Source organism: Cervus elaphus, chromosome 15 (assembly GCF_910594005.1).
Source record: "Cervus elaphus chromosome 15, mCerEla1.1, whole genome shotgun sequence".
Taxonomy (NCBI): Eukaryota; Metazoa; Chordata; class Mammalia; order Artiodactyla; family Cervidae; genus Cervus; species Cervus elaphus.
Window position 1 is genome coordinate 15,608,532 of NC_057829.1, and position 13,231 is coordinate 15,621,762.

The window sequence follows — 13,231 nt, forward strand, 5'->3', positions numbered from 1 at the left end:
CTGAATCATCCCCAAACCATCCCCCCACCCCAGAGTCTGTAGACAAAAATGTCTTCCACAAAACTGGTCCCTGGTGCCAAAAAGGTTGAGGACTGATGCTCTAACTGATAAAAGATCAGACAAAAGTAGATAGAAGTGAATAAATCCTTCCCCTCATGGCTTATCGAGTTTTACTGAAAAGGACACAATTTCAAATGTCAAAAATTACCTGAAGAACATACTATATCACTTTTTTCTTGCAATCCTCCAGAGTACTGTTTCATCTTTTTCTTGCCTTTTCTTTTATCATTTTATCTGGCTTAAACAATTTTTAATCTTAGAGGAGGGAGGGAAGAGAGGTGAGTACTGTTCTTTAAGTGCCTGGTAATTGCCAAGAACTGTGCTATCTCATTGACTTCTCAAAGCAATCTATTGTAGTCTTGTATCATTGTCTTCACTTTGTAGATGAGGAAACTGGAATTCAGAGCTGTTAAGTTACTTGCTGAGTCACTCAGTAGGTAAGCGATGGAGTCGGATTCAAGCTCTGGTCTGGCTGATGGCTAAGCCTGTGCTCTCCCCAATCTACCTTAGAAAAACATGTCAAGGCTTGGATGAGCTAATGGAGGACTGCCTTCTCAATGGTAATAACTCATCTGAGACTCACAATAAACCTAAAAAGGAAGTGCTCTTATTATTACCCTCATTTTGTCAATGATAAAAATGAACTAGAGAGCAGTTAAATAACTTGCCCCCCATCACACAGTTAATGATGGGTAGTACATGTGTGCATCCTCAGTCACTTCAGTCATGTCTGACTCTTTGTGACCCTGTGGACTGTAGCCCACCAGGCTCCTCTGTCCTTGGGATTCTCCAGGCAAGAATACTGGAGTGGGTTGCCATCCCCTCCTTCAGGGAATCTTCGTGACCAGGGATCAAACCCATGTCTCCTGCAGCTCCTGCATTGCAGGTAGATTGTTTACCACTGAGCCACCTGGGAAGCCCAATGATGGGTAGGCTGGGGTTCAAATCCAGGCATCCAAGCTCTGATCCACCACCCTGTTTCATGAATATGGAAATCAGAAATGTAAAATTATACAGAATGTACATGCCTTCTGTGTGTGTGTACATATATATCCACTTTTCACCCTTCTGCCCTGTGTTGCATGGTTTCAAGGCCATAACCAAAAGGAACCTACATTTTTATGCATACCATTTCCAAAACCCTCAGTTTATCTCCAGGTGTTGGACTGACAGCATCTGTGATGTCCTCACTGTCAGTTTGCGTAGCAAAACTATAAACTCCTGAGAGCAGGTACCAGATGTGTCCTGATCATCACTGTTCCCTAGAACACAGTGGCAGCAATAGAACAGAACTTCACTTAATGAGCTCTTGTTGAAGGAAGGAAGGATCGAACAAACAAAGGAACGAATGCATGCTCAAAGTATCGGCAGTTATTTTTGCTATAGCAGATAATTGAAATTTTTCAGTTGCCTTACTCTGCCAAACTCTAGTCTAAGTAATTATTACAATCATCTCATTGAATCTCATGGGGCAACTACTACTTTTTGCTCATTTTATAGTTGGGGAACTAAGGCCCCCTGAGGTCAAGTGAGCTGCCCAAGGTGAGATACCAAAGCAGAGGCAGAGACAGGAGGTAAACACAGGTAGGTAAGTCCAGGATGCATGCTTATAAGGCTAGGCTGGGGCCCCTCACTCTGCTAGTTCACAGCTTACTCTAGCCCAGGATAAAGTATGGTGCTTGGGACATAGTCGACTCTCCATAAAGGTATTAACCAAGAAAAGGAGGAAATTCCCTCATGTTTCCAGGACAGTTTAAGACCCTTTCCCACATTTAAATTCACTCATGAAACCGTGTATCCTACAAATAAACAAGAGGCACCCAGATCGGACAGTGGGCAGTGATTACTGATTCTGGGCTTTAAGTAATAAAAGGAGGATCTAGTGTTACCAATGCCTGGGAGAGCAGAACCTGCAAAGCAGGGATTACCCAGTGGGAGCTGGAATTTGGAAGAGATTCTGTTTTATTGCCAGAGACAGAGAGTCCAGGTGTGTGTAGAGAGAATACTCCCACTTCTGTCTTTGCTTTCAGTTTTCTTGGTGGCATCTACCATTGGCCAAAGCCAGGAAGAAGCCAGGCACTGAGGCAGTCCAGAAAATCCTGCCCACCCAGGGTCAGCCTCCAGGGTACAGAGCAGGGCAAAGAAGGTAGACACTGGGTTGGGCTGGGGAGAGCGGCAGAGGGAGAACGACCAGGACCACCAGGCACTTAACTGAGCTCTGCATCTACCACATGACTGTGACTTTATCATTGCTACTTTGATCAATTTGCCTTAATCTTGTCAGCAATTTAGATTATGGGGAGTTTCCTGCATTTTATGTTGATTCAATGAACTGCAACTTACAAGCCATTTCTTGAATTCTGGAAATGTGCCTCACTTGTTGCTTGTAACATAAATCTCCAAACAGGGACTCCAAGCTATACCGTCAATTCTTCTTTGTTCGTTCATCCAAATAATTCTTAAGCATTTATGCTGTGCCAGGCAGTATATGAAAACAAAGAGTCTTGCAATCTAGGGGGGAAGAGCGTCAGATGAACAATCACTGGAATGTGCTAAGTACCTCAGTCGAGGTACTTAGGCTATGTTAAGAGAGCAGAGAGGAGTAAATACTGCTTGAGTTGGGAAGGGGACATTCCAGGACTGAGGGAACATTTACAAAGTCTTAACAGTGTCAAATGCCTGGACTATGGAAATACAATGGATAATTATAAGTGATTCAAGGTCAGAGTACTTATGGGAAGTGGGAGGTAAACAGGAAGAGGCCTTTTGATCATCAGCAACAGCTCCTATCTCTTGGCAGGACAACATAAATGGAGAACTGGGAAGAACTCTGGTGTACTTGGAGATCTAGAGGGCAGGGGCTACACTGCCTCAACAGGAAATGAATGGGCTCTGTCTGTTTTCTCCAGCCTTACAGGATTTTGTTGAAGATTAAGTCCCAGAAGAAAGAGTGTGACTGGCCTGGTGTGAGCAATATAAACATCACTCAGAGGGAAAGGAGGCACTTTGAGAGGACTCTCCAAAAACAAACTGGACTGCCAACTAGCCTAAACACAGTAAATGTCCTCTTCAGTGGGTTAGACTCTGTGTCTCTATTATGAAGGGATTCTCCAGGAAGCAAAGAGGAACCATTGAAGGATTCTAAACACTGGAATAATATGGTTGGCTTTTTGTTTCAAAACCATCACTCTTAGAAACCATGTTAAAAGATAGATTGGGAGAGAAGTAGTAGAGGCTACTTTAATAGCTGAGGCAAAATACATATTTGAAAATTTAATACCTAGAAAATTTCAAAATAAGGGGACCAATTTGAGAGATTAAGAATTCAAAGACAAATTCTTAATGCACTTATGAAATTAAGTGCCATATAACTGATGGATACAGGGATGAGTAGAAAGAAAGGTTGGGAATGGCTTCCATGTTTCCCATAAGAGCTTGTAAAGAATTGCTATAAAATTAGTGAAGTATGCCTCATACTGCAGGAGCCTCTTCAGTTCAATTCAGTCACTCAGTCGTGTCCGACTCTTTGTGACCCCATGGACCGCAGCACGCCAGGCTTCCCTGTCCATCACCAACTCCTGGATTCTACCCAAACTCATGCCCATCGAGTCGGTGATGCCATCCAACATTTCATCCTCTGTTATCCCCTTCTCCTCCTGCCTTCAATCTTTCCCAGCATCAGGGTCTTTTCAAATGAGTCAGCTCTTCGCATCAGGTGGCCAAAGTATTGGAACTTCAGCTTCAACATCAGTCCTTCTAGTGAACACTCAGGACTGATCTCCTTTAGGATGGACTGGTTGGATCTCCTTGCAGTCCAAGGGACCCTCAAAAGTCCTCTCCAACACCACAGTTCAAAAGCACCAATTCTTCAGTGCTCGTCCTTCTTTATAGTCCAACTCTCACAACCATACTCGACTACTGGAAAAACCATAATCCTTTAGAATAGTCCAAATTTCAAACACTGTATTTCATTGTTCCAATAAAACATTAAAAAATTTTCAAGAAACCCCAAGTTAAAATACATCTCCAACATTCCTTTTGCAGTTGGGTATGGTTCAAAGTTCTTTGGTCTGACTCTCCTGATTTGTGGTATGGATAATATGATCATAGATTAGTGAATACATGCAACAGAAACAAAAAGCAGGAAACCTTCAATATCAGAATAGTGAGTAGTAGGCTTCACTGGTGGCCCAGACAGTAAAGAATCTGACTGCAATGTGGGAGACCCGGGTTTGATCCCTGGTTGGGAAGATCCCCTGGAGAAGGGAATGGCTACCTACTCCAGTATTCTTGTCTAGGAAACCGCATAGATAGAAGAGCCTGGTGGGCTACAGTCCATGGGGTTGCAAAGAGACGGACACAACTGAGTGACTAACACATACACACATAGTAAGTAGCGGTGCCTGCAAGGTATATGCCAGGGTTTTACAGGAAAAAGGCTGATCCTAACCGAGAAGAATATGGATTGATTATCAGGTTAAAGAGACCTTAGAGGGAAGGCGCCAGATCCTTTGGCAGCAACAAGCGAACATCGATAAAATACCAGAGGTACAGCTGGCTCAGATGGAGGCATGCCAGCAACACTAACACCAACAAGATATCCACAACCAAATCCATCAGTCTGTATGTAAAGAAAAGTCTTTACATTTCTAAATCTGGTGTGGTATGACCCACAGTACAAATACTTGGATTGATCAAACAGACCCTGGCACTCACCAAATGAAAGCTGAATTAACTCTCAATATCGTGGACAATAATAATTGCAGGCATTTCCTTCCATTGAACCTGGTCCCCCTGACCCTGTTGGAGACCCAAAGAGGCTGCTTCTGGGTATTTCAACAACATACTTTGTGTCTTGATTGTTTCTGTTAGTTGCACACAGTCATGAATGCTTCTTTAGAGACAGTTGAATTTGAATCAGAGTCTAAGAACTGGAAGAGGTCTTGAAGATTAGCAGGTAGAACATCATACTTGCTATAGCATTTAATCTACTAATTTTTCAGATGAAGAAACAGAGGCCCCAAGAGGTCGAATGAGAAGAGGTAGAAAGTGTAGAGGATGTGAGCGCACAACTTGAAGCCAGACTACTGACTAGCTCTGTAACCGTGACGAGGTTCCTTCACCCTGTGTGGAGAATGATACCTATCTCGTATGATAGTTAAGAAGAATCTGTGCATTAAACCACATAAAGTGTTCCTAACACATAATAAGTGTCATATAAATGTTTATATTCACAAGCCCCACTTCAGCTGGGAAACTGATCCTACCTTTCCTATTCATAGTTAAAAGAGGAAAATTTTACTTACTGGCAAATTTACAATGATTACAGATAGTTGTCATATATAATATCCTTTAAGGATGTCTTATCAAAACCTGCGTTTGAGTTCTTAAAATTCACTCAAGAATAGCTCTTGTAGTGACAGGCAGGTATGATAACCAACCCAGGAAATCAATAAAGTCCAGTGACCAACAAAGTCTGAAAATGATCCTTTTTACCAAGTAGATCTTAATTGCTCAAGTGTTAGCCTCACTCCACATCACATGAATATTTCTACAACTTGGGTCCATCTTCTGTCAACTATGGTCTTAATGAACTGAAGATGTTTGACTTCGATGCCATTTTTGGCAAGACTCTTAGTTCAACTTTTCTTTGGCTGGTCAAGATTATTTTTCAACAGGTTCTTTAGCAGACAGTGTTACAGTATAGCTCCAAAGAAATCAAAAAATGAATATTGCTGTGGGTGGGAAAAGAAATACAGAATGGAACTCCTGTCATGCTGATAATTATAATCTACAACATGTTTGATTCACTGAGTGTGGCAAAAGAGCATATTTTATAAGGAGACGTTTGCAGCATACATATCAAAGGCTAAAAACTCAATTGGCAAAAAGACTGTTTTTGGAAAATGACATTTAAGAGTCATTTGCACCATAACCATATGACCAATAAAGTTGATTTCATCACTGCAGATGGTTGACTGCAGCCATGCAATTAAAAGACACTTGCTCCTTGGAAGAAAAGCTATGACAAACCTAGACAGCATATTAAAAAGCAAAGACGTTACTTTGCCAACAAAGGTCCATCTGTCTAGTCAAAGCAATGGTTTTTCCAGCAGTCATGTATGGATGTGAGAGTTGGACTCTATAAAGAAAGCTGAGCACCAAAGAATTGATGCTTTTGAACTGTGGTGTTGGAGAAGACTCTTGAGAGTCCCTTGGACTGAAAGGAGATCCAACCAGTCCATCCTAAAGGAAATCAGTCCCGAATGTTCATTGGAAGGACTTATGCTAAAGCTGAAGCTCCAGTACTTTGGCCACCTGATGCAAAGAACTGACTCACTGGAAAAGACCCTGATGCTGGGAAAGATTGAAGGCGGGAGGAGAAGGGGATGACAGAGGATGAGATGGTTGGATGGCATCACTGATTTGATGGACCTGAGTTTGAGTAAGCTCTAGGAGTTGGTGATGGACAGGGAAGCCTGGCGTGCTGCAGTCCATGGGGTCGCAAAGAGTCGGACATGACTGAGTGACTGAACTGAACTGAATGAAGTTGAACCTCCTAGAATTGAAAACAGCACAGAAAGTATCCAGCACCTCAAACATACCTACCTGGCGTAGAGTAGGTATCCAGTGAAAATTAACTGAATAAATATAATCTTCATCAATTAAAAATTAACTAACATCAACTTGGATCTTTATTATCTGACCTACGGTACTTGAAAGAAACATGATAAATTCCTTATGTAATGAACTGTTTGATATGGAATGGGTAATTAAGGAGACCAAATAATGGGTTCTGATAGGTAGACAGCATAAAATAGAGATTTAAAGAAAATAGATGAAGGTTTTAAAACTATAATGAAGAGGAAGAGAGCAAATACTTTTCATCTTTAGCCTTTATTTCATAACCTACCTGTTTAATATTTGAAATCCTGAGGATTATCAGGATGACAAAAACGTTCTCTTTCCTTTAGCGATCAGGAGAAAACCTTTTCAAAGATTATAGTTGTGGGGCATCTGCTTTGTAAAATAGTCTGGCAGTTTCTGAAAAGGTTAAAGGAAGAGTTACCATCAGTTCTGTCCAGTTCAGTCTGATGCAATAATTTCACAAATTGATGTATACCCAAAAGAAATGAAAACATATGCCCTAGTAAAAATTAGTACATGAGTTTTCATAGCAGCTTTATTCTTAATTGACAAAAATAAAAACAATGCAAGTATCTGTCCTCTGATCAATAGATTAAAAAAATGTGGTATATGCATACAATGGAATATTATTTGGCCATAAATAAGACAGGCATAAAAGGCTATATACTGTACGACTCTTTTTATATGAAATGCCCAGAACTGGTGAATCGATAAAGAAAAAAAGTATATTAGTATTGCCTAGGGCAGGCAGCAGAGGTGGTTGGGGGGAGGATAGGTTGAGGGAAAATAGGAAGTAACTGCTTGCTCAGGGGGACTAATAGGTATGAGGTTTCTTTTCAGGGTAATAAAACTGTTCCAAAATTGATTGCGGTAAGAGTTAACTCAACTCTATAAATATACTAAAAAATCATTGAATTGTACATTTAAAATAGATTAATCATATGGTATAGGAACTATGACTTCCCAGTGGCTCAGTGGTAAAAAATCCACCAGCCAATGCAGGAGATTCAGGTTTGATTCCTGTGTTGGGAAGATTTCCTGGAGTAAATGGCAACCTGCTCCAGTATTCTTGCCTGGGAAATCCCATGGACAGAAGAGCCTGGCAGGCTATAGTTCATGGGGTCAGAAGAGTTGGACATGGCTTAGCATGTAAAATCAACAAACAATAATAGGAACTATATGTCAATAAGGCTGCTATTAAAATAAGCTACAAACTGATGCAGTTTTAGCTCTGTTTACATTTTTTTTAAGTTGTCCTAAAAAGACAGCTTTTAAATTCATCTAGTAGAGCAATCGCACTCCCTAACACCTGTGACATGTTAGAGACCAGACATGATCTGCCTAGAAAAATCATGAAAGAAACTGCAACCCCCAGAAAGAGGATTCCTTGTTTAAGTTGTGATGTGCACCATACAAAGGCCAAAGAACACTAGAGTCTCATATTCTCTCTTAGTCTGCCATGAGAAAATTTCGCTAAACCCAAGAAACTATGTAGAAGTTGATTTTTATCAATCCTAAAAAATTAACTCCCTATTTCTTCACTACGTTGTACTCACACTTGTCTTGCTAATGTTTTGCTGAGCTCTCTCTACCCCAGGGCTTTTATATCGGCTGTTCTCCCCATATGAAGTCCTCACTTATCTCCACATCTCCACCAGCTGACTCCTCATCAATTAAGCCTCTGCTCCAATGTTGCCTTCTCAGGAAAAGTTCCTTAGCTCCTGTAGTTATAATTTTCTTCCCCCATATAAACCGTTTCTTACGCCTCGCTTTATTTTCTGTACAGCATGACACTATCTGAAATTCTCACATGTTTATCAGTTATTGTCTGGCTTCCCTGGTGGCTTAGACGGTAAAGAATCTGCCTGCAATGCAGGAAACCAAAGTTCCATTCCTGGGTCAGGAAGATCCCCTGGAGAAGGGAATGGCAATCCACTCCAGTATTCTTGCCTGGAGAATCCCATAGACAGAGGAGCCTGGTGGGTTACAGCCCATGGGGTGAGAAAGAGTTGGACACCATTGAGCAACTAACCCTTTCACTTTCCTCCAGCAGAAGACAAGCACCATGAGGCTGAAGACAAGCACCTTGAGGCTGATACCCAAGCAGGACACTCTGGGTCTCCTGGGCACAAAAGCCTTTCTGTGTCCCTATATCTCGTTACAGGAAATAGGCTTCATTCTGCCTCAAGGACCTTTGCAGAGTTCTAACAGCAGGTTGAAACAGCTACTAATCAGTGAAGGGAGGGGACGCAGAAAAAAGGGAGGAATGGTTAAGAAACAATAGTGCAGTCCTGGGGCTGAGTCCTGGTTCCCCCTCAAGGGATACACATAACAATGTCTTTGAGCTGATTTGTAGATAATGAAACCCCCACCAGGTGGGACTAGTTAAGTTAAAGTATGCTGCCCACAAGCACAGAGACCCCAGACTGGCTGGAACCAGAAGGCTGAGGATGCTGACTCCTACTTAACTCACCGCTAACCAATCAGAAGAATGTCCATGAGCTGATCACACCCTCTTTGAACCATTACCGTGGAACTCCTCACCACCCTCTCCAGGCTGAGACACACAGTTATGAGGGCATTAGCCTGCTGTGTCTCCTGCCCGGCAAAGCAATTAAGCTATTCTTTTTTCAGTTCAGTTCAGTTCAGTCGCTCAGTCGTGTCAGACTCTTGGCGACCCCATGAACCGCAGCACGCCAGGCCTCCCTGTCCATCACCAACTCCCAGAGTCCACCCAAACCCATGTCCATCGAGTCGGTGATGCCATCCAACCATCTCATCCTCTGTTGTCCTCTTCTCCTCCTGCCCTCAGTCTTGTCCAGCATCAGGGTCTTTTCAAATGAGTCAGCTCTTCGCATCAGGTGGCCAAAGTATTGGAGTTTCAGCTTCAACATCAGTCCTCCCAATGAACACCCAGGACTGATCTCCTTTAACATGGACTGGTTGGATCTGCTTGCAGTCCAGGGGACTCTCAAGAGTTTTCTCCAACACCACAGTTCAAAAGCATCAATTCTTCGGTGCTCAGCTTTCTTCACAGTCCAACTCTCACATCCATGCATGACCACTGGAAAAACCATAGCCTTGACTAGATGGACCTTTGTTGACTAATATCTTCGCTTTTTAATATGCTGTCTAGGTTGATCATAACTTTCCTTCTGAGGAGTAAGCGTCTTTTAATTTCATGACTGCAATCACCATCTGCAGTGATTTTGGAGCCCAGAAAAATAAAGTCAGCCACTGTTTCCACTGTTTCCCCATCTATGTGCCATGAACTGATGGGACCAGATGCCATGATCTTAGTTTCCTGACTGTTGAGCTTTAAGCCAACTTTTTCACTCTCCTCTTTCACTTTCATCAAGAGGCTCTTTAGTTCTTCACTTTCTGCCATAAGGGTGGTGTCATCTGCATATCTGAGGTTATTAATATTTCTCCCAGCCATCTTGATTCCAGCTTGTGCTTCCTCCAGCACAGCGTTTCTCATGATGTACTCTGCATATAAGTTAAATAAGCAGGGTGACAATATACAGCCTTGACGTACTCCTTTTCCTATTTGGAACCAGTCTGTTGTTCCATGTCCAGTTCTAACTGTTGCTTCCTGACCTGCATACAGGTTTCTCAAGAGGCAGATCAGGTGGTCTGATATGCCCATCTCTTTCAGAATTTTCCACAGTTTATTGTGATCCACACAGTCAAAGGCTTTGGCATAGTCAATAAAGAAGAAATAGATGTTTTTCTGGAACTCTCTTGCTTTTTCGATGATCCAGAAGATGTTGGCAATTTGATCTTTTGTTCCTCTGCCTTTACATTTTTTTTTCCTCTGCCTTTCCTAAAACCAGCTTGAACATCTGGAAGTCCACAGTTCATGTACTGCTGAAGCCTGGCTTGGAGAATTTTGAGCATTACTTTACTAGCATGTGAGATGAGTGCAATTGTGTGGTAGTTTGAGCATTCTTTGGCATTGCCTTTCTTTGGGATTCTTTTTTACTTCACTCAAAACTCTGCCTCCAAAAAATTAACTCGGTGTTGGGGTACAGAGGCCAGGTTTGTCTTCAAGAACAGGGACTGAAATATTTTCCTGTGCCCACAGAGCTACCAGATAGGTAGTGAATGCTTGATAAATATTTACTGAGTACATGATCTCCATGGGGCAAGTCATAATCAACTTCGTAAGCAACACCCAAAAGGTCAGGCTCTGTACCTTGAGATCACACCTCAGACAGGAGTTCTGGGACACTGACTCTTCAGAGAACAGTCTGTAGCCACCTCCAAGCTGAAAGGGAAAAGGGCTGAGACTGAAAGCCCTGTTGGCCCCAAAGACCTCCTGTGCTCCTGACTAATCTTCCCTCACTGTGGTCCCAGGTCAGGTGGTGGATGGCTCTGGGGCCTTTCCTGTGGGTTTATAAATAAATCTGGGCTCATGGCTGACCCCAGAGTGGCCTACATGGCAGCAAGCCTTCAGCTTGCTCCATTAGTAGGACTGCTCACAGGAAGCACAGCAAAGGATAGCCATGCAGAAGCCACCCAGAACAGCAGCCCGCGTCTGTGTGGTCACACACACATCACATGCTTCAGATTCTCTCTCAAAGGACCTACTGTATAGCACAGAGAACTCTGCTCAGTATTTTGTAATAACCTCAATGGGAACAGAATCTGAAAAAGAATAGATATTTAATACTTGTGTATGTATAACTGAATCACTTCGCTGTATACAGGAAACTAATACAACATTGTTAATCAACCTTACTCCAGTATAAAATATAATTTTATCTCAGTCTTTACAGCAGCAGTTCATCCACATCACACCCCAAAGTTAGGAAATGTCCATTATAACTTGGAATGGCTTTCTGGCTTAGTTTTCTTGCAAGTCATTTCATTCAAGTGAATATTTAATCACTAATATTTCATCAGTTGTAGAGTGCTTGTCACTCAGTTCCAGGAAATACCTGTTTACCTAACCCAGACTGCATACATACATATATGCCATGGATATTTCGTGGATATTGTCGCCACTTAGTAAAACATCCTTTCCCAATCCTACTGAAGGTAGTCACAGGTCCCTTATTTCACAGAGCTACTCCTGTCTTCTTGATGTTTAAACAGCATCTTAGATTTCTAGAACTCCTTTCTGTTATATGTCTTCCTGCAAATAGCAGTCCAGTTCATTTAATAACCATGGTGTTTCTATGTGATATGCAAAGCCAATGGTATTAATGCCACTTTTGATTTTTTTCTTGGTTCTGTTTTGACACAGGAGGTGTAGGAGACCCAGAGAAGTTAAGCAGTGTAATCCGAGATCACAGAACTGTTCAGTAGCCAGACAGTAGGAACATGTAGTCCGTGAACTTCCCTCCACATCAGCGTTTCTCAAATGCATAGTAATCTCTGGGGATCTGGTTACAATGCAGATTCTGAATTTAATAGGTCTGGTGGGTTGAGGGGCAAAACTAGGATCCTGTGTGTTTCCTAAGCTCCCAGATTTGCTGCTACTGGTGGTCCTCAGAACATCTTTCCCCACACCCTTCATGACACCCCAGACATGTCCATCCTACTGTTTCCTCCAATGGCAGTTGTAGTATTTGTGTATTCATAAATTTCCACCACTAACCTATCAGGCTTCATGAGAGCAGGAACTAGGTTTTATTCACTGCTTTGATCTGGCCACCCAGCACCATGCACGCCAAAAAGAAACCAAATGAATATTTTTGAAAGGTAAAGTGACCTATTTCCAGTACATAGCCATAATAATTACATATTAAGACTCTGATTTCTTATACAAATGAAATTATTTACAAACCAGAAACAGACTCACAGACTTAGAAAACAAACTTATGGTTACCAGAGGGAAGTGATAAATTGGGAGTTTGGAATTAACATATATACACAACTACATTAAAAATAGATAGCCAATAAAGACTTACTGTAGAGCACAGGGAAATCTGCTTAATATTCTGTAATTACCTAAATGGGAAAAAGAATTTGAAAAAGAATAGAGATATATATAACTGAATCATTTTGCTATACACCCAAAACACAAAACTATAAATCAACTATAGTGCAATATAAAGTAAAAATTTAAAAAAGAATCAGTCATTTAATCAATCTTTTAAAAGGCTGTTCATCAAGTATCCTTTGTTGTCTGGAGTCACATTATGATATCCAGTTGTCATTGCCAGGTACCAAAATAACATAACCAAATAAAAGCCACATAGGTCAACCAGTTTATACTGGCTACAGAACAGTGTCAGGGGTCCAGGGGACAGAATCACATCCTTGGGCCTACAGGACTGGTTAACCAAAGGTCATTCTAAGGGCAAGGGGAAGGTGTAGAACAGTCAGGGTGATGGAGGCTCGCTGATACTCAGCATCACCTGCGGATGCTGACAACCCCAGTCCTCCATGGATGGTGCCTTTTCCATATGCCAGACACTCAACTAAGCACTTTGCACCTGTCATCTCATGCCATCCTCTAGACAAACCTATGACACAGGCACTTTTTTTTATAGGTAAGGAAGCAGAGACTTAG